We start from the raw sequence: 21,219 nt of genomic DNA, 5'->3' as shown, positions 1-21,219 counted from the left end.
AACTGTCGGCACTAATTGGAATTTAACAACTTTTTGTTTCTGGATTGGTACTGTGTGTGTGTGTGTGTGTGTGTGTGTGTGTGTGATCTCTTGACTGATTAACAGTTCCCTCTCAAACAAAAGTCCCTTGGAGAAGAAAATGAATTTTCAGTGAAACAAGAAAACCCGTTCTCCAATGCCCAAAAAAGACATTATTGGGTCATTAAAGCATGGCTCTGTGTTCAATCGCTAATGTACTGGTCTTTACTCTGGAACACGTGGTGATCACAAGGAAGAATTTTTATTGCCAGATGAACAGATCGGGAAGTAAGATATTATGGGATGTGCCATTAGGCAGCAGATAAGTAATTAGGTGACAAGCAAAATACATTATTCAGCATTTGAAAATATTTCCACTTCATCTCCCGTTCATTAAAACCCTCCTCCTCTCTCATGGACCCCACTGGGAATTTATATCAAGATTATTTATGAAAGAAAGAAAGAAAGAAAGAAAGAAAGAAAGAAAGAAAGAAAGAAAGAAAGAAAGAAAGAAAGAAAGAAAGGAGGGAGGGAGGGAAGGAAGGAAGAAAGAAAAAAAAGAAAGAGCAAAAAAGAGAAAGAAAAAGGAAGAAAACAAAAGAAAAGAGAAGAGAAGAGAAAAAGAAACCATCAGGATAAGTGAATTGTGATTAAGTCATAAGATTGTTTTTAACACTTTTCTATGAATCTAAAGAGACAAGAGAAAACAGGCTCTGGTTGTCACTAGTAGGCTGGATGATTGCTGTTCTTCCAGCATGAAGGTGATGGCGAGGTGATGGTGTTTTCATTATTATTTCACAAAAAGAAAAAAAAATGAATGGAGGGGCCGTGGACGGTGCCACAAGAAGGGAGAACAGTCAAAACCATAATCAAGATGATGGTGCATCTGCAGCGAGGCTCCCCACGATGATATGGTGCCGTGACTAAAGGCTGGGCTTGGTCACAGATCCCCCAATCAGCACCTGGCTTCCATGTTTAAATAAGGGCTCCTTATGCACTTCAGGCCATACAGAGGCACTGGTGTGACCAGTGAGGACTTCCCACCCCCTGGCGATCTCTGCAGAACCAGGCATAAGTCTAGCGCCCATTTCACACTCATTGATTAATCGATTTAAAAAGTGCAATAAACTGGGCACCTGGGTGGCTCAGTCGGTGACACATCTGACTCTTGATTTACACTCAGGTCATGATCTCACAGTTCATGAGTTCGAGTCCTATGGTGGGCTCCACACGGTATCAGCTCAGAGCCCACTCTGAAGTCTCTCTCTTTCTCTCTCTCTGCTCCTATCCCAAGTTCTCTCTCTCACTCTCAAAATAAATAAATAAACTTAACAAAAACTGCAATAAGCAAAGCGGAGTACCTAGTGTTTTTTTTGTTTGTTTTTTTTTAATAGCCTTGAGTGTCCTAAAAGTTAAAGGAAGCAGAATATATCCTTTGGTTAGTGTCCCCTGCCACACACAGACACACAGACACACACACACACACACACTGGAGATATTAATTTGATGAAGGCAGAAGAGCGGAGGGAACAGGGGAGAAAGAGAGGAGGAGGAAGAGGAAGGCGTGGGGGAGGAGAAAGAAAGGGAGGAAGGAAGGGAGGCTGGAAAGAAGAAAGATCAAGAAAGAAAGGTAAGGGGTGCCNAAAAAAAAAAAAAAAAAAAAAAAAAAAAAAAAAAAAGAAAGGTAAGTTTCTTACCTAAGGCATACCAACCACTAGGAGAAGCATATGCACTCGGAACATTCCATACAATGGCTACTGTAAAACTAGTGGTGGGTCCCATTATTAGCTTCATTTAATCCACGTGGAATGGATGAGAGAGAATTCATTTGGCAGCACGGAGTTAATGTTGCATCTTTATTTACTGCACTGTATGTGTCTGCGTGCACACATATTTGTAAAACGAGCATGTCAGCTCCTAAAATGTTCTGATGGTTTTCTATCTCTTAGGGTAAAAAGTGACAGTCCTGCACAGCTCCACCCATCTGTCCTTCCTCACGCCTCTTCCCCTACTCCCTCTTTTCAGCCACCTGGCCTCTTTTCCATTCTCCAGATGTCCTTTCTTCTTTTGCTCCTAGAGCAGGACCTTTGCCAATCCTGTTACCTCCTCAAGGAATACCTCCATTCATCCATCCGCTCAGGCCCGCCTGGTAAAGTTCCCTCCCTCCCTGCCTTTCAGCTTCAGAGGGAGCCTAGCCTGACCCTCCCTGACAACATCTTGGAGGGTTATTCCCTCTCTCACCACTGCATACCTCCCTCACCCATTACATCTACCCCATTTGCAATCTCTCACCAGCCTCAGAGATTTATTGATGAGTATACAGCCCCTCTCTTTCACTAGAAGCCTCTAAGTTCAGGATTGCCCCATTGGCTACTATATCCCCTGCACGGTATATGGCGTGCCCAGTAGCTCAAAAGATATTTACAATAGGGATGAATATATATTGATGATGAATGTAAATATGAATGAGTGTATATATTTAGGTGGCTATATTTTTAAGCACATGGGTAAGAATTAAGAAGCAGATTATAATGCCAGCCAGAGACCCAGTGCATCTCAGGAAAGCCCTGAGAGAAAAGGGTGGTGATTCAGGGCTGGGACACAGAGCCTAAGTTTCCCCCTAGAGCGATCATCCATCATCATTAGTTTTGGAGGGAGGCTGCAGACTGGGCTACAAAGACTACATTACTCTCTGACTTCTGGCCCAGGCCACTCATAATTGTTTCAGAAATCCAAAGCCAGGAATCTGATGAAATGTCGTTGTTTTTTTTTCCCCTCCCCTTTAAAAAGGATGGATCAGCTGCTCGGCATTTTTCGTAAATTCTTCAGCCAGAGTTGCATTTTTCCATCCATGTTTCACATTAAGGATTCTTTATGAAAATGGCTTTATAAGAGAAGAATTTAATGAGATTATGACTTTTTAAGCTTTCTCTCTCTAATTAATACCCCAGAGAGGGACATTTTTTCCTAACATAATGGCCTTCCAGTGTTAAAAGGGCTTTAATATTATGGTAAAATATGTTAACTTTCCTGGCACATTGACCCAACTGATGAAATGAAAAGGAGTACATCTGTCTTCCCAGAGCTTCTGCCACTGCAAATGGTGTGTTTTCGGCATTTTCATAATGAACTAATCAACTGCTTATTCACTAATTGTGTCTACATTAAAAACTTATTACCCTGGAAAAGGGCTGCCCTGAAATTGACCTTCCAACTAGAGCTGGGTGCGGTGAGGGTCCCATGGCACCTAGAAGACAGAGAAATGGCCAAACCCCTCACTATGTGTCTCTCTCTCCTCCAAAACAGGTGTGAGGTCCTCTGTGGGGCTGAGAAGCTGGAAATCCAGAACCTGGAAGCTGCTTCTATTTGCTAGGTAGGGTCTGTGCCTCAGTAGGTTTCCATGTAATTAATAAGGTGATAAAAATGACAAGTACAAGGGTGGTCATCACTCACTGGGCACGGTGTCAGTCCCAGGCACAATGCACGTAGGATTACCAACTTCACGTCTACTCTATGGCAGGTATGTNGCGGGGGGGGGGGGGGGGGCTGGGGAAAAAAGAAACCTGGTGCTGAAGAGATCTAGAGCAAACCCAAGACCACTAGCTGCTTCTAAACTCTCACTGCTTCCTGGACAGCTTTGTCCGTGGTAGCGGTTCATGGCCCCTTCAAAGGCTCCCTCTTCTCTTTCACAGTGTCACACGGACAGATGGTTTTTGGCAGTTCACCACACCTGGGCACACAGGAAGATGACACTTCCCAGACTCCTTTGCAGGTAAGATTAGGACCATGTGATGAAATGTTGACCAACACAATGTTGGCAGAAGTGATGTAAGCCACCTCTAGGACACTGCTCTGACAATTTTAAAGGCCATATGTTTGGGTGGATCGCCACAAGATGGAAGTGGGCTGCCCAATATGCTACAGAGATGTGTAAATATGAAATAAAGTTAAGCTGCTAAGTTTCCAGGTTTATTCATCACTGTTACACAGCCTAGCCTCACTTAACTAGATCCCCTCTCAGGGAGTGACCATATGGCTCCAGGTCACCCTTCTGCATTCAGTCCACAGGCTTTATTGAACACCTCCTCTATGCAAAGCACCAGACAGCTAATTTTATGTGCCAACTAGACTGGACCCCAAGATGCCCAGACATCTTGTCAAACATTATCCTAAGTGTTTCTGTGAGAGTGTTACTAGAGGAGACTAACATTTGAATTCGTGAACTCCCTATAAAGCACATCACCCTCCCCAGTGTAGTGGGCCTTATCCTATCAACCAAAGGCCTGAAAAGAACAAAAAGCAGAGTAAAAGGGGACTTCACCTGCCTGATACTTGAGCTGAGACATCTGTATTTTCCTGCCTTAAAACTCAACCTGGAAAGTCAACTCTTCTTGGGTTCTTGAGTTTACTGGCTTTTGAACTAGAACTTCCACTAGACAGATAAGATATATGTATGTATGTGTGTGTGTGTGTGTGTATATATATATATATACATATCACACAGATATATAGATATACTTGATATATCTCCTATTGTTTTTGTTTCTATGACTAAAACAACCTCAAAGAATCAGATGGGGGAAGACAGTAAGACAAATGAACACACAAACTAATTACAATCTCTGGTGCTTTCCATGAAGGAAGTCAACAAGTGTGCTTAGACAGAATCATAGGTGGCCAGGAAAGGGCTCTTTGGGATGATAACATTGTTTTAAAATATAGGTTTTGTTATTAGTCAGGATGGAAAGGCCAACAGATCAGGAGTCAGGAAATGCTTTACCACTGAAAAGATAGCTTCCACACTCACAGATCCCAAGAGGAGGGGTACCCCATGCCAAGGGAGGACACACGGGGAAGGATCAGGGTGAGTCAGGAGGCAGAGGGAGGTGCAAGGGTTGGGGGGACATGGACAAGGGAGGAGGTTTCTATGTTTAGCAGGCATGAGGATTGTTACTTTGAACGATCTGAGGGGGCTCTGGAGCCCAGGAGCCATCCTAGTTGTCTAATACCTAAAACTGGGTGATTCAGGTGGAGGGACAGTGAGTGCCCTGGGGTGTCAGAACCAGGTAAGAAAGGGGGCTGGGGGTATGGGCTCCGGACTGGTTGGTGTGCATATGAAAGGCCTTACCATATCTAGGAATGGGCTAACCCTGGGATGGGCAGTCCCATCAAGGTCCAGCAAGGCCACAAGATGTCAAAGTATCAAGTACAAAAGCCAGAAAACATAGTTATTACAAACAAGTGATTAGGACCTGAGTGATGGCAAGCCAATAGCTGTGGAAGAGCTAGAAGGCATACTCGAAGCAGAGCAGCACAGAAAATCTATGAAATGAAATAAAGAAACAAGTGTCCAGGAATGAAAGGAGCAGGCAACTATGCCAAATCCTCAGAAGCAGAGTAAAATAAGAATGGGAAAACGTTCTTCTAACAACAATAAAACTCTTGGTAGAGTATTCTACCCATGGCTTTCTCTGCTTCCATATTTCCTCCATCATGATCTGGCTCACCAGTGGCTTTTCTGCTCATCACATCCAATGACCTTTCCTTTGCTCTCATTTTGACAGCTTCTCTGCAATGTTTGGGGGACATGCTGGGGACAGAGCAGTAGATTAAAAGGGACAAAAAGACCCGCCCTCACGGGGGTGACATGCTAGTGTAGGAGAAAGGCAACACAAGGTACAAGTGTATAATGTCAGTTATGGAATCTATGTAAAAAGTAAAGCAAGAAAAGAGACAGGAAATGTGGAGGGAGAGGGTAGAGAGGTGTTCCTAGAGGAAATGGCCAGGAAAGTCCTCTCCACTGCTGCCTTGTCTGCCATGTTAAAGAGCATGCCCCTGATCCCACGGCAAAGAGGATGTTCTAAGACTGTTAAGCAGGGACGTACATGCCTTGACCATATGCTTTTTCAAGAGGGCTGAGACGTGAAGATGCATTGGCTGGTGTCAAAGAGAGCGAGCTAGTGGGTGCTCTGCGCAGAAGAACCAAGATGATCAGATGCCCAGAAGCATGAAAGCACTGTTAGTAATTTGACAGCTGCAGTTGAGAGGGGGGCTTGGAAAAAAGCCACAATCTTGGACAAGTCCCTTCACGCCTCAGGACGTGGAATGTCACAGGGTTACGCAATGAGAGATCAGAAAACTGACACTTGCAAGACAAGACAAGCGTATATAAAATCCCAAGCACCTCCTACTAAACAGCAGGCATTAACAAATGATTGCTATGATTATGCGAATGACTTCCCACTGAGATTGCTGTGGTGGGGGAATCACGGACTCCAGACTGCAAGGGTCAGATAATATCTGTCATTTTCTTTTAAAGGCTATACTGAGCCCACCTTGTGGGGCCAAAGCTGTTTCTTGGGCCCAATTTAGAAGCTCCCTGCTGTTTTTATAAAGATCTGTTGACATGATTTATTGGGAATTCCGTCCATTAACATTTTTAAGGGCTCAATAGGTCCCCCGACTACCCTCATAAATTAATATTAATAAATTCACAGCAGAAAGAACCCTGCTTGCCGATCATCATGTGATGATGTGTCTAGTCTCCTGCCCGTTATAAAAATGGATGTGCATATGAAGCTGTGAGCCTACTGAAGACAGAGAAGAAAGGCAGGGCAAAATGCCTTCTCTACTCATGGTCGGAGGATGCTGAGCCCACCTCAGCCTCAGTTTCCCTATCCATGAAATGGGATAGAGGATCTAACAGAAAGTTTCCTAAGTTTATGACACTTGCATGGTATTTGCCAAATTAGCCTACTATCTATTTATTACATAATTAACTAATTAAACAGTGTTTATTAAATACCTCTTCTTTTTTTTTAATTTTTTAAAAAAATGTTTTATTTATTTCTAGGACAGAGAGAGAGAGACAGCGTGAGCAGGGGAGGGTCAGAGAGAGAGGGAGTCACAGACTGAAACAGGCTCCAGGCTCTGAGCTGGCAGTCAGCACAGAGCCCGACGCGGGGCCCGAACCCACGAACCGCGAGATCATGACCTAAGCGAAAGTCGGACGCTTAACCGACTAAGCCACCCAGGCGCCCCTATTAAATACCTCTTCTTAAATGCAGGTCTGATATCATTACCTTTGCTTCATTCTAAGCAGTAGCACCTATAAAACTGCAGATTCGATGTGCTAGTTTTATTTTTCTAATAAATTACTGAAGTTGTAATTCACTTATGTACTCCCTGAAGTCTTCTTTTATTTTTCATTATTTTTAAAATGTTTATTTATTTGTTGAGAGAGAAAGATAGTATGAGTGGGTGAGGGGCAGAGAGAAAGAGGGAGAGAGAGAATCTCAAGCAAGCTCTGTGCTGTCAGAGCAGAGCCCAGCATGGGGCTCAAACTCTAGCTGTGAGATCATGATCTGAGCTGAGATGGAGAGTTGAATGGTTAATGGTTAACTGACTCAGCCACTCAGGCGCCCCCACCCTGAAATCCTCTTAAGCACAGCTAGGGACATGTATTTTACCCTGAGCTCACGTGCTAGAGAGACAGTGAGTTGTAGAGGATATGACTCCAGACTGAAATCTCACTGACTGAATTTATTGTCAAGTTGGTTTCCATATAACTAACATCCAGTGCTCATCCCCACAAGTGCCCTCCTCCATGCCCATCACCCCCCTTCCCCTCTCCCCCATCCCCATCAGCCCTCAGTTTGTTCTCAGCATTCAAGAGTCTCTCCTGGTTTGCCTTCCTCCCTCTCCCCAACTATTTTCCTCCTTCTTCTCCCCCATGGTCCTCCATTAAGTTCTTCCTACTCCTCCTATACATGCAAACATATGGTATTTGTCCTTCTCTGCCTGACTTATTTCACTCAGCATAACACCCTCAAGTTCCATCCATGTTGCTACACATGGCCAGATTTCATTCTTTCTCATTGCCATGCAGTATTCCATTGTATAGATAAACCACATCTTCTTGATCCATTCATTAGTTGCAAACTACATATCAGATAAAGGGCTAATATCCAAAATCTATAAGGAATTCACCAAACTCCACACCTGAAAAACAAATAATCCAGGGGAATAAATGGGCAGAAGATGGCCTGATTTCTTGTCCTGGTTCTGGATATTTGAAGCATGCCATTTTAACTTCTTTGAGACTCAGTTGACTCATTTTAAAGATACATAGAGGATAAGATTTAATAATTCAAATCTCTCTCTAAAAAAAGGGAAAAAGATTTTTTTAAAAGACAGAAAATATATGAAGAGAACATTTGCAAGATGTGAAAAACATCAAGTGGCCTAATATATGTGGAATCTGAGTCCCTGAGGGAGAGGAGAAATGAGGAGACAAAAAAAAAAAAAAAGGGTTTGAACAATCAATGGCCAAATATTTTCCAAATATTATAAAAACCAAGATGGTTAACAAATCACAAGCACAAGAAACATGAAGAAAACTGCACTAAGGCAGATCATCACCAAACTGCTGAAAATCAATGATACACAGAAAATCTTAAAAACAGTGGGGAAAAAGACATGTATATAGAGCAAATAGATAAGAATAACAGCAGATTTCTTAATAGGCATGATGCAGTCCAGAAGACAATCCATAGGTGGAACATATTCCAGGACATGAGACAAATCTCAACTATTTTAAAGGGATTCATATACAAAATACATTCTCTGACCACATGGAATTAAAATAGGAACTGGTAACAGAAAATTATCTGGAAAATACTCAAATGTTCAGGAACTAAAATACACTTTTAAATAACCTAAGAATCAAAGAAAAGATCAAAAGGAAAGGAAAATGTAATTTGAACTGAATGGAAATGAAAACACAGCAAACCAAATATGTGGGATGTAGCTAAAGTAGTATTTAGAGGATACTTTATACCATAAATGCTCACATTAGAAGATCTCCAATGAATGGCTTCAGTTTCTATTTTAAAAAGCATTTATGGAAGAAATAATATGAATTATACAAAATATTTTCCAAAAAAAAACTGAAGAGGAGGAAATATTTTGCACCTCATTCTGTGAGGCCACCATTACCAAACCAGACAAACAAATTAAAAGAAAACACAGACCAATGTCCATCATAACCATAGCTGAAACATTTCTCAGCGAAATTTTAGCAAACCAAATTCAACAATACATAAAAATAAAATATCATGACCAGGTGTTAACGATACCATGAATCTAAGGTTAGTTTACCATTTGAAAACCAATCAATGTGATTCATAATATTAACACTATAAAAAAGAAGCCATATGATTACTGCAGTGGATGCAGAAAAGTTATATTACAAAATCCAGCATCTACTAATCCTATTTCAGCAGACTAGGAATAGAGGAGAATTCTTCAAACTGACAATGCACATCATGTTGAGATACCCAAAACTTCCTCCTAAGGTCAGGAGTAAGGTGGGACTATCCATTTACACTATTTAATTCAGGATTTTACCGGAGGTTCTAGAAAGCACAATAAAGCAAGAAAAAAAACCCATATTGGAAAGAAACACTTAAATTTGTCTTTATTTTCTTGTAACGTCATCGTCTATGTAAAAGTTCTTTGGGATCTACTAAAAAACAAAACAAAACAAAAACCACAAAAAACAAACAAAAAACTCCCCCAAACACTATTACATCTAATACATTATTTAGCAAGGTTGCAAAACACAAATCAATACACAAAACTCAATTGTATTTCTATAGAATAGTAATGAACTATTAGAAATTGAATGTCCAGAAAAATACCACTTGCAACTGCATAACACTATTAAATACCTGGAGATAAATCTGACAAAAGATGTGCAATTCTTGTACATGAAAACTACAAAATCTTACTGAGAAAAAATTCAAAGGACATAAATAAATGGAATGGTATACTCTATTCATAGTTTGGAAGACTCAATGTTGTTGTCAATTGACCCAAATTAATATATAGAGTCAATGTAATCCCAATCAAAATCCAAGCACACCTGTTTGCAGAAGTGATCAGCCGATTCTAAAATTCATATGGAGGGGCACCTGGGTGTCTCATTCAGTTAACCATCCGACTCTTGATTTCGGTTCAGATCATGATCTCAGTTACAAGATCAAGCCCCACACTGGGCTCCAAGCTGAGCATGGAGCCTGGTTCAGATTCTCTCTCTTTCTCTCTGTGCCCATCCCCACTTGTGTGCATGCTCTCTTTCAAAAAATTAAAAATAAAATAAAATAAAATCCATATGGAAATTCAAAAGATCTGTAATAACCAAAGCAATTTTGAAAAGTAGAAATAAAGTTGGCTCAGAGATACTAAATAATTTTCCTAATGTCAAGTGAAGATCATGCCTTTCTCCTCCCTTAAATGACATTTGGGATTTATTGCCTCTCTCCCCAGGACTTGTTCTAGGTAGGTGCTCCCAAACACATTTTCTCATTTAATTCTTACTATGACCCTAGAAGTTAAGCATTATTAGTCTTCTTTTATTTATTTCCATTTTTATTATCATTTTTTATTGAAGTACCATTGACACACAATGTTACATTAGTTTCAGGAGTACAACATAGTGATTCGATGAGACTACTTGACGAGACATTATGCTATACTCACCACAAGTGTAGATACCATCTGTCACCATACAACACTAGTATAATATCAGTAACTATATTCCCTCTGCTCTACCTTACATGCCAATGACTTATTCATTCCATAACTGGAAGCCTGTACCTCCCACTCCCCTTCACTCATTTTGCCCAATCCCTTCTGGCAACCATAAGTTAGTTCTCTGCACTTATGAGTCTGTTTCTGCTTTTTGCTCATTTGCTCATTTGTTTTGTTTTTTAGATTCCACATATAAGTGAAAGCATATGGTATTTGTCTCTCTCTGTCCGACTTCTTTCACTTAGCATAATACCCTCGAGGTCCATCATATTGTCACAAAAGGCAAGATCTCATTCTTTTTACGGCTAAGTAATATTCTATTATATCTATATCTATATTGAGACATATATATATATATGTAAACATATATGTATGACTTCTTTATCCATTCACCTATCGATGGACACTTAGATTGCTTCTATACCTTGGCTATTATAAATAATGCTACACTAAACATCTGACAAACTTCAACATCTATTCATGATAAAAACTCTCAGCCAAGTGAGTTTAGAGGGAATATACTTCAACACAATGAAGGCCCTTAGTTAACACCACACTCCAAGGTCAGAAACTGAGAGCTTTTGCTCTAGGATCAGGAATAAGGCAAGGATGTCCACTCACCACTCTTCGCTTTCTTTGCACACAATGAAACTGATACTCAGGTAAATTAAGTGAATTGTTCAAGGCCACTCAAGTTCTGTCCATGTTCTTTTAAAACATGTTCTTTAATTAGGGGCACATGTACCCCAATGTTCACAGCAGCACTCTCAACAATAGCCATAACATGGGAAGAGCCTACGTGTCCATCAACGGACGAATGGCTCAAGACGATGTGGTTTATCTATACAATGGAATACTACATGGCAATGAGAAAGAATGAAATCTGGCCACGTGTAGCAACATGGATGGAACTTGAGGGTGTTATGCAGAGCAAAATAAGTCAGGCAGAGAAGGACAAATATCATATGTTTGTGTTTGCACATATAGGAGGATTCAGAGGAAACTAATGGAAAACCGTGGGGGAGAAGAAGGGGGAAAATAGNAGAGTTGAAGGGTGCCTGGGTGGCTCAGTCAGTTAAGCGTCTGACTTTCAGCTCAGAACATGATCTCACTGTTCATGGGTTCGAGCCCTGCCACTGGGCTCTGTGCTGACAGCTCAGAGCCTGGAACCTGCGTCAGATTCTGTGTCTCTGTTTCTCTCCACCCCTCCCCCGATCATGTTCACGCGCTCTCGCTCTCAAAAATAAATAGGCATTTTAAAAAAGAATTAAGGTTGAGAAGAGCCATCTTTTGATAAGACTACTCAAAAGTGATAAAACAGTATATGTTCAAAGCCACTTCTTCTCATAACAGTATTTTTTTTTCATGTAAGTGACTAATTTAATTTGCTTTCCATTCCAGAGCACTAGAAATTAAAGTCTTTTTCAAGTGTTCTGACATCTACTTTGTTGACGTTCTCTCCTGTTTTCTCTTATGACAGTGACCACATACCTACATGGTAACAGCCAGCTTCTACACCAAGAGCGTTACAACAAAATCCTGCATGTAACACTATCAAGGCCAGGAGTGGCCTACTTATTCCTAGGTTCATTCGCTATATACTGATCCTATCACAGAAAAGAATTTGGACAAGGCTTGAATTTGTTTTAATGGAATTTGGTTTATCATTCCAGTAATCAGTTCCATGTATTAACAATGTGCACTGTGATGGGTGCTAATATAAGGTATAAAAGAACAACCTGGCCTCTCTGCTTCCTTGACAGCCCTAAAGGAACCTGCAAATCTTATGTGTTTCTTAACGACTTCTATATCTGAACAAATAACTACTTTCCCTGTTTACCATGAAAGAACTAGTCTTCTACACTAACTCATAAATATTAAAAATTCATACTTATTCTAGGTCCCCAAGGAACCCAAGACTGATATGTGTATTCCATGTCTCCAAGGAAAAGCTCTCGCCCACCACCTTCCAGACACCCACTGTTCTGGTTGCTTTTACCAAATCTTATATTACCTACTTGAGAATGTTGGGAGCCATATGGGTTAATTCATCTGCTGGCAGGCACCTCTGAAATCCACCTCTACCATCACATTTTCCCCTTTCCCAGTATAAAGTCCCCCAGGAAACAATTCTTTAGAAACTCCCTATTTCTTACAGTGGTAAGGAAAAAATATCCAGAAATGGGTTTTGCTTATAAGGGAGACTCTAAACTCTTCTACTCCAGCCCACCCATAACTTTGTCTTGTACATGGCTGGCACCCAAAAGACCACTGCCTATAAAAGAGGCTGGAATATGCAAAGAGAAGAAAAAACTGGTTCATCACTGCTTGGGTCCTGGTCATGGGTCTGAGCCAACACAGGAGACCCAAGACCTCTGGGACCCAAAGATGCCTTTGAATATAGGACTGATGATTCATAAGGGTACATGTACCCCAATGTTTATAGCAGTGCTATCAACAACTGCCAAGTTATAGAATGACCCCAAATGTCCATCAACTGATGAATGGAAAAAGAAGATGTAGTTTCTATATACAATGGACTACTACTTGGCAGTGAGAAAGAATGTAATCTTGCCATTTGCAACAATATGGATCGAACTGGAGAGTATTATGCTAAGTGAAATAAGCCACTCAGAGAAAGACAGATATCATATGTTTTCCCTCATATTTCATTCATATTTCACTTAACAGAAGATTATAGGGGAAGGGAAGGGGAAAAATAGTTTCAAACAGAGAGGGAGGCAAACCATAAGAGACTCTTAAACACAGAGAACAAACAGGGTTGATGGGGGTGCAGGGGAGAGGGGGAAATGGGTGATAGGCATTGAGGAGGGCACTTGTTGGGATGAGCACTGGGTGTTGTTTGTAACTGATGTATCATGGGAATCTACTCCCAAAACCAAGAGCACACTGTACATACTGTATGTTAGCTAACTTAACAATAAATTCGATTTAAAAAATGCTTTTGAGTTCATATGGATGTGGTGTCTTACCTACAGAGAGACAGTCAAAGTTGAGATAGGACAAGTGGCCAAAGTTAAGGCCAAAATGAAAAAGATTAATTAACTGCTTCAGGAGCTGGTTAGAAAGACATCTCAAGATAGGTTAAGAGAAGCTGAGAGTACTTATCATGATGAATACTGAGTCATATGCAGAATTGTTGAATCATTATATTGTACACCTGAAACTAATATAACACTTTATGTTAAAAAATATACTTGACTAAAAGAGAGAAAGAGAGAGAGAGAAGTTACTTAGAATTTTAAAAAAGAACATTGAGAAGGTGTTAGGGTCCAGGTCTGTGTGGGGCTCTTCACGTAGGCAGTTTAATCTGATGACATAAAGTCCTGAACAGTGAGGGGAGACCTCCTCAGGGATATCACAAAGACCATCAAGGTCATAAAATCCCACCTCTTTTGACTTCGGATCATCCTTGGATGGTCTCCTTTTCGACAGACCTCTCAAAAAGCCCTAGGCAGCCTTGAGCTCCTCACAGCCTATAATCCTCTCTGCTCACAACTCCCTAGAGACATACAGGACAGAAAAGTCTGAGAACTTCTATGGCTCCTCTGAAATACACAGGTCTTTGGCTCTAACCAGGGTTTGCCTTTTTCAGAAATTGTAAAGTTTTGGCCCAAATGCCAAACTTTCAACTTCTCTTGCCATGGGAAATGGGACTAGGGAAAGACACCAGGGTCATTTCAACCCAATCTCTATACCCTGAGGCTGAGAATCCACTTGTTCTCTTGAAGCCGGCCAGTCTGAAAAGGAGAGTGTTGATTCCTCGTCTCCCTTGTCTCAGCCAGAGGCAGCAGAATGAGGAGGCTTCAGGGAGACATCATCATTTCCCTCCTGTCAGAATGTTCTCAAAAGAAGTATTCTAATAGATCTATGTGCATATGTAGGAGCTTGTTAAATATTAGGTTCAGAGGACCATATCATTAAACTGAGCCCAAGGAGGTGTAAAAACCATCCCCAAAGAGCACATACTAGAATTCTCTCATCAGACTTTGTTGCTCATATGTACTACTTGGGGTTGGGCTTCCTGATTTGACTATATGATCCAACTTGCAATAGATGCACCCTACTGAAGCCATGTAGGACCCAATGGTCTTCTGTTTTTGGCTTCACAATTTTGCAGGAAATAACACTTGAAGGGGGCCAGGACCACCTATGCAACACAACATACAAATGAGAGAGAGACTAATGTCAATCAACAAATGTCAACTTAAGTACCTCCTTCGGTGAATAGTATAGTTTGGGCACAATTAATAACAGGCAGACGTTAAGAAGTAGAAGATGCAGGCCTGATCGCAGAAAACCCAATTTAACAAGCCAAGATGAAAAGTGCTATTAACTGAACCCTGTATCTCATGGTCTCCTCCCTTTATTGTTCTCTAGCCATGCTCACCCTGTACTTGTACCCAAACAGCTCAGCTCACACTTACCTGAGGCCTATGCACACATGGTTCTCTTTACCTGGAACTCTCCTCCCTTCAAAGAACCTCCCACTGGCGTCCAAACAAAGTTTCCTAAGCTTCCCTTAGGCTATTGTTTTAGAGTCTCCCTAGCTTTCAGCCTCTACAATATGAAATTATTTTACTTCTTGTTTATTGTCTCTCTCCTCTACTAAATGAACATTTTCTGAGAGTAGGTAGCATGTTCTCCTTAATATCTACTTTATCTTCAGTGTGTGGCACATAGTAGGCCCTCAGTGAATAACTGTAGGAGGAAGAACAAGAGTAAGAAAGAAAAGAAGACAATATGGGCTACAGACATATTCATGTAAGAGGGAATTCTGGAGACCGAATGGGTATAGAGAACTTCACTCAGGGGACAGACCCGAATCTGGGACCTGGAGGAAGGGCAAATGATTTGGACATCTCTGTGAGCCTAGGTTCTCTTCTAGGGAGCCTACCTCCAGCTATCTGTGCAAAGTAGGCTTTGATGGCATAGAAATGCAGCAAATATTCATCAAGAGAAAAGCATATACTCCAAGGATGCTCTGCTTCATGAACCAAGAGCCACTCACGCCATTTTTTTTTTTCAATATCCTGAGTGAAACTGTACTTGTTCCAGGCAAGGGAACAAGACCAGTGCCAATCTTGAGCTCCTTCTCAGAACTGGACAGTACTGGGTTCTCTTCTCAGGAAGCCTCATGAACCATTGGGGATCTGGAGACAATTCAGCATCAGAGACCAAGGCAGCCTCTACAACTTACCAAGCTAGGAAGGGACAGCCTTCTGGGAACCACCCCTGAAACTCAGGCCTTGAGGTAGGTTCTTTAAAAAGGGAAAGGATACAGGTATTCATGGAGTGCATATAATATGCTAGGTATGATGCCTAAGCACTTCACAGCGGGGAAACTCATGTAACCTTCACAAGAATTCTTGGAGATGGGTGTTGTTTCTCCAAATCTGTAGAGGAGGAATCAGTATTGTAGTCTGACAGCATTTGGTTGAGTTTTTGTTTTATTGTTGATTTTTTTCAATCATCTTCATTCCCTCCTCCTATGTCTGGGGAGCTCCCCATCTTATGAGTCTTGGAGAGAGATGAAGTCTGCCTCCCTGAAGCTGGAAAGACTAGATACTTCCTTTCCTAGCCTCCTCTGCTGCTCAGGCAAGAGCGTGTGACCGAGGCTTGGCCAGTCAGATGCATCAGCCATGGACTTTGAATTGGCACATTGGCTCATGGCACAAGAAACAGGGATGGTGAAGAAGCCATGGTAGGAGGAGAAACACTNCCCCATCTTATGAGTCTTGGAGAGAGATGAAGTCTGCCTCCCTGAAGCTGGAAAGACTAGATACTTCCTTTCCTAGCCTCCTCTGCTGCTCAGGCAAGAGCGTGTGACCGAGGCTTGGCCAGTCAGATGCATCAGCCATGGACTTTGAATTGGGAGCTCATGGCACAAGAAACAGGGATGGCGAAGAAGCCATGGTAGGAGGAGAAACACCACGGCGACATCTAATGTCCTGTGGTGGCGACAGCAGGGTCCTCACGGGACAGCTTCCATGGCACGGTGGTTCTGGCCACTGTGTCTCCCTTTGTCTCTGCTCATTTTCCACGCTAGTCTCCCAGACACCCTGGAAATTCCATGAGCAACCTAATATCCTTTCAATAAATTCATTTTCTGCTGGAATCATACAGAGTAGAGTCCCTTTGCTTGCAACTAAGGACTTGGGCTGATTCAACAGTCTTGGAGAAGACTAGCAAGTTCCAGTTAGGGAGAGGCAGAACTGGGATCTGGACGCTGGTCAGTCTGAAGGTGGAGTCCAGGCTTTCTCCACTCTTTCTACGCTGCTCTGAGGTGAAACACAGGAGGAACTCTGATCCTGTTTTATAGCTGAGGCACAGAGGACACAGGTAAGCCTAGAAGGGACTGGAAGCCGGGTTTGGGTTGCAAACCCCTGGTTCTTTCTAGTGTACCAAGTCATCCCCAACAGCACCACTCCCTGACATAAAGATCTTGTTTCAGTGTAACTGAGGAGCCCGTGTCAGAGGAAACGTGACCCTGGAGATGACTAGAAGCAGAGGCACATTGAGACCAGACAAGTAGACAGGGGAGGGCTCACTGGACCTTGAGTGATTTTTGAAAGTCTCATCTCTGAACAAGATTCAAATCTGTGATCACTACCAGGTCCTGGGAAACTGGGAGAGGGGATGGACCTCTGTCTGGGAATTAGAGGGGTGACCTCCCCGCCCTTTGGGGAACAAAGATGGAGAGTAAGCAGGGCGGACAGCTGAGAGGCAGTGACAGTCATCTAAGGGTAACACCGAATTCTTGGATCCTGCTCTTCTGTGTGCAAAATGTGGATAGGATCATGAGCTGCACTGGCCTGCCTGAGAGAAATCAACGACAGCAATTTTAGAAATAACCTATAGCACTTAAATGTGTGCCGCACACCGTTTTAAGGGCTTTCATACATAAATTCTTTCAATCCTCACCAAAATCTTAGGAACTGGGTCCTGTTGCTGTAGTCTCTGTCTCACTGATGAGAAAATGGGGCACAGAAAGGTTAAGCAACTCGTCCCATTATAGCAAGTAACTGGTACAGCTAGGATGTAAACCCAGGTATTCTAGCTCCGAAACTGGTAGAGCTTCAGTACTGTGCTAATCAAGTATTATAATGTATGCAATAGAGCTTTGTGACTGTAAGTTGTTCCACACATATTAGCAAACAATTTATTTGATGCCAGGATAGATAAGAAGCTCCAAGAAAGGAGGTGCAGGCCTGTCTTGTAAGCCAATAATGAGCACACGAAGCACATTAGTAAAGAGAGGATGGAGGGAGGGAGGAAGGAAGAAGAAGGAAGAGGAAGGGAAGGAGAAAGGAAGGAAAGAAAAGGAAGGAAAAGGAAGGGAGGGAGGGAAGGAGGAAGAGAGGGACGAAGACATAAAATGAGGATTCAGGTGGTAGCAAGGGGATGGAACTTTGCCATCTGGAAGTGAGAAAGAATGGAGTGTAGAAACCAGTTTCTAAATGGGGGTCCTCTGAAGCATGCTTGAGAAGTCCTCAGCCAGGTTTCCAAAGGAAGTTTGCCAATTGCTTCTATATATTGTCTACTGTATAAAAAGCAGGCCCTCAGTGTTCAGTTCCTTTGTGTTTTCACGTTTTGATGGTGCACACATCGCGGGGTCGAGTGCACAGAGAAGGGCACATCTGGCTGTATGCATGTGCAGGTAGAGGTGTGCACGCAATTCTGTGCACAAACGGAATCCCACAGGTGTGCCCAGCTTTTGACGTATACATTTGTGCAAGGACATACAACAGGACCCATCAATGAGTGTTTGCAGCACTGGGTGCATACACATATTTGCACACAGTTAATAAAATAATGGGCTAGTGCTAACTTGTGCTTACATTGTGCCAGCCTCTGTCCTAAGCATGTTGTAAATATCAACTCCATTTAATGCTCATGGTGGCAGGGACGGGTGCGCCTTGTTACGCACACGTGCACGTCTCTGCCTGAGCTGCCCGTACACACGTTTCTGTTAGGTAGGCACAGGCTCAGACTGGCTGTCAATTTTCTGCTGCTTAACCCAAGCTACATGAATACCACCAGGAAGGAACACTTTCCTGGGCTGGAAGCAGTAACAATGAATTAAAAGATAGATCATAAAGTCCTTTCAAAATACCATCCACTTAAGAAATAGCAGACACCCAGCCTGCGTTTTCTTGCTGTGTAAACACATTCCCACCACCCCACTCACTTAAATAAGGCTCACTCCACTTTGGCATCCCCGCAAACACATTTTTTTTACAGTTTCTTTTTCAAAAACAAGATTGCTCCCCCGGCAACTGTTTCCAAGCACATTCCCTCGTTCTGGGAGAGGGAAGGAAAAAGCAGAGCAAGCCTCTTGTTACTATACAGAGAACACAGAGCAGGGGCAGGGGGAGAGCAGACATGGGGAAGAGGCAGAGAAAATGAAGCTGGTGGTATGTAGCAAGCTGTACTTTCCCACAAGAGAACTGGCCAAATGCCCCCTGACCCAGAGATATTTCCCCCAGGCACAGAAACAGCTAGTTGGTTTGAAGGCTGTAGTGTGTAGTGTGATATGCCAGTTAGGATCATCCTCTACTCCAGTGTGTGTGTGTGTGTGTGTGTGTTGCATACACGCACATACATACCATCAAAGGCCAGAGGCCATCCTTGGAGCAGCCTGGTACGGCTGCTCTGCTCTGGTAGATCTCCTAAAGAGGAGATCAAAATTATTTCCCTCTCAGAGAGGGATGTCTTTTTAACAATGGCACTTTCTCAACAGCATGTTGACTACTTACAGCAGCAAAAATCATTCCTGGGGGAGGGGTGAAGGTGGGGCGGGGTGGGATGGGAATAGAAGACTGGAAGCAAAGACTGCTTTCCAGCCCCATCTATGCCTTTAATCCAATAGGTAACTCTGTTCTATCCAATTCGTTCCATTCCACTCTATCCAAACGTGTCCCTCCGTGTCATTCTATGACGTCCACTCCAAGCTCTTCTGTGATCAGCCCATTCCATGCCATTGCAGTTGCAACCCATTCCACTGGATTCCAGTCCAATCCGTTTGTCCCTCATCTACATCCAGGGCATCTCAAGGTCTTCCATTCCAAGCCACTATGTCTCAATCCGTTCCATTCCATTTCATCCTATTCCATTACTTCATTGTCTTCTTAACCATTTAGATCTTTTCCAGTAACTGCGGCCAGAAGTATTTTGTCAACAGCTACACTGTGAGCCATCCTGAGTACCATGAGGGGTATGGAGACAGGGACACAGTCCCCATCCCCACTATCTTCATGGGGAAGCAGAGATAACCCAACAATAGTAGAACACATAGTCCTCTCTGCCTTCACAGGCTTAGTTGAATCCAGAATCATGGGAAAAAACCAAAACTACACCAAAACCAAATCCAACTCAAAACCCAAAGGCCTCACTATATACAGATCATGAATAAGAAGCCAAGTCTGCTTTGCTTCCATGCAGAGAGAAAGCCAGACTAAGCCGGGGTCAAATTCTAGATATTCTTCTTCGCAGCTATAGTAAACAGGGTTAGGTACCAAACAGCCTCAAAAATTTCAGTGGCTTAAAGTAAAGATTTATTTTTCACTCATGATTCTTGTCTTTCATGCACTGGCTGGGGGCACTGCTCCATGGTATCAGTCTCTAAATGGAACACTGCCAATCACCAGGGTGGAGGCAAAAAGCGCATGGCAAATAGTGGAGTGGCCCTCAACGTATCAGCTTCCTACCTGGAAGAGATACGCTTTGTTTCTACTCACATGCCACTGTCCTCAACAAGTCACATGCCCATACTTAAAGGGCAAGGCAGAGAAATCACACTTTGAGAAAGTCAGAGACCAGGGAAATTCTAATGTGCTTAGAACAGAACTGGAACTTTTTGCTGAACAGTGCTAATGGCTGCCACACCTGCTGGGTGTCTCATCTACAGGGTCCTATCTTAACTTCCTGGAGCTTCAGTTTCCTTGCTTGTAAAACAGGGATAATTAACACCTACTTCTTAGGTCTGCTGTAGATGCGAAGTGAATAGGTATGGAAAGAACCCGCACATAGTAGGTGCTTAATAAATATGAGTTCCCCTCCCTGAGCCTCTCTGCATGGGTTTCCCTGCCAACCTCCTTACAAAAGCATCAGAGGCACAAAGTAGATGGCTCTTATCTGGGAACAGAGGAGAGATTTCAATCCCCCACCCCCAGCCCAGCCCTCATATCTGTTGCCTCTCTTTGAAACAGGAGCTTCAGCCACCTGCTCGCTGATGATCCATCTGCTTTGCAAATGTAAAAATGTAATTATATCACAACACTGATTTCTGATGGGCATAGACCAATACCCAGAGATGCTTCATTCCCAAACATTGCAGGAAAAAAGTACCATACTCCCCAGAGCAGAAGTGTAATCAAAATGAACGATCATCAAGTACAATATTTTCTCATGCTCCAGAGAAGACTGGCAAACATCCTGGAACATCAGGTTTGGACCCTTCCAGAGGGCTGCATCTCTCTGTTTGCTGGAGCTTCTAATAGGTGGAAGTGGTACTCCAGGGTGCCTTTTTTTTTTTTTTTTTTTCCTTTTCTAAAGATTTATTTATTTCTGAGAGAGAGAGACAGA

The 21,219-nt window shown here is 42.5% G+C and overlaps 1 protein-coding gene across 1 annotated transcript in view; it reads right to left on the bottom strand.

Annotated features, from left to right (window-relative positions):
- SHISA9 (shisa family member 9) overlaps positions 1-21,219 on the bottom strand; it is a gene marked incomplete at its 5' end in the record, with an annotated part of 291,018 nt that overhangs the window by 53,351 nt on the left and 216,448 nt on the right. The gene's annotated exons all lie outside the window — the stretch shown is intronic.

Source organism: Crocuta crocuta, unplaced genomic scaffold (genome assembly GCF_008692635.1).
Source record: "Crocuta crocuta isolate KB4526 unplaced genomic scaffold, BGI_CrCroc_1.0 scaffold16, whole genome shotgun sequence".
Lineage (NCBI taxonomy): Eukaryota > Metazoa > Chordata > Mammalia > Carnivora > Hyaenidae > Crocuta > Crocuta crocuta.
Note: the sequence above shows the minus strand (reverse complement) of the source record. Positions and strands in the feature narration are given on the sequence as shown.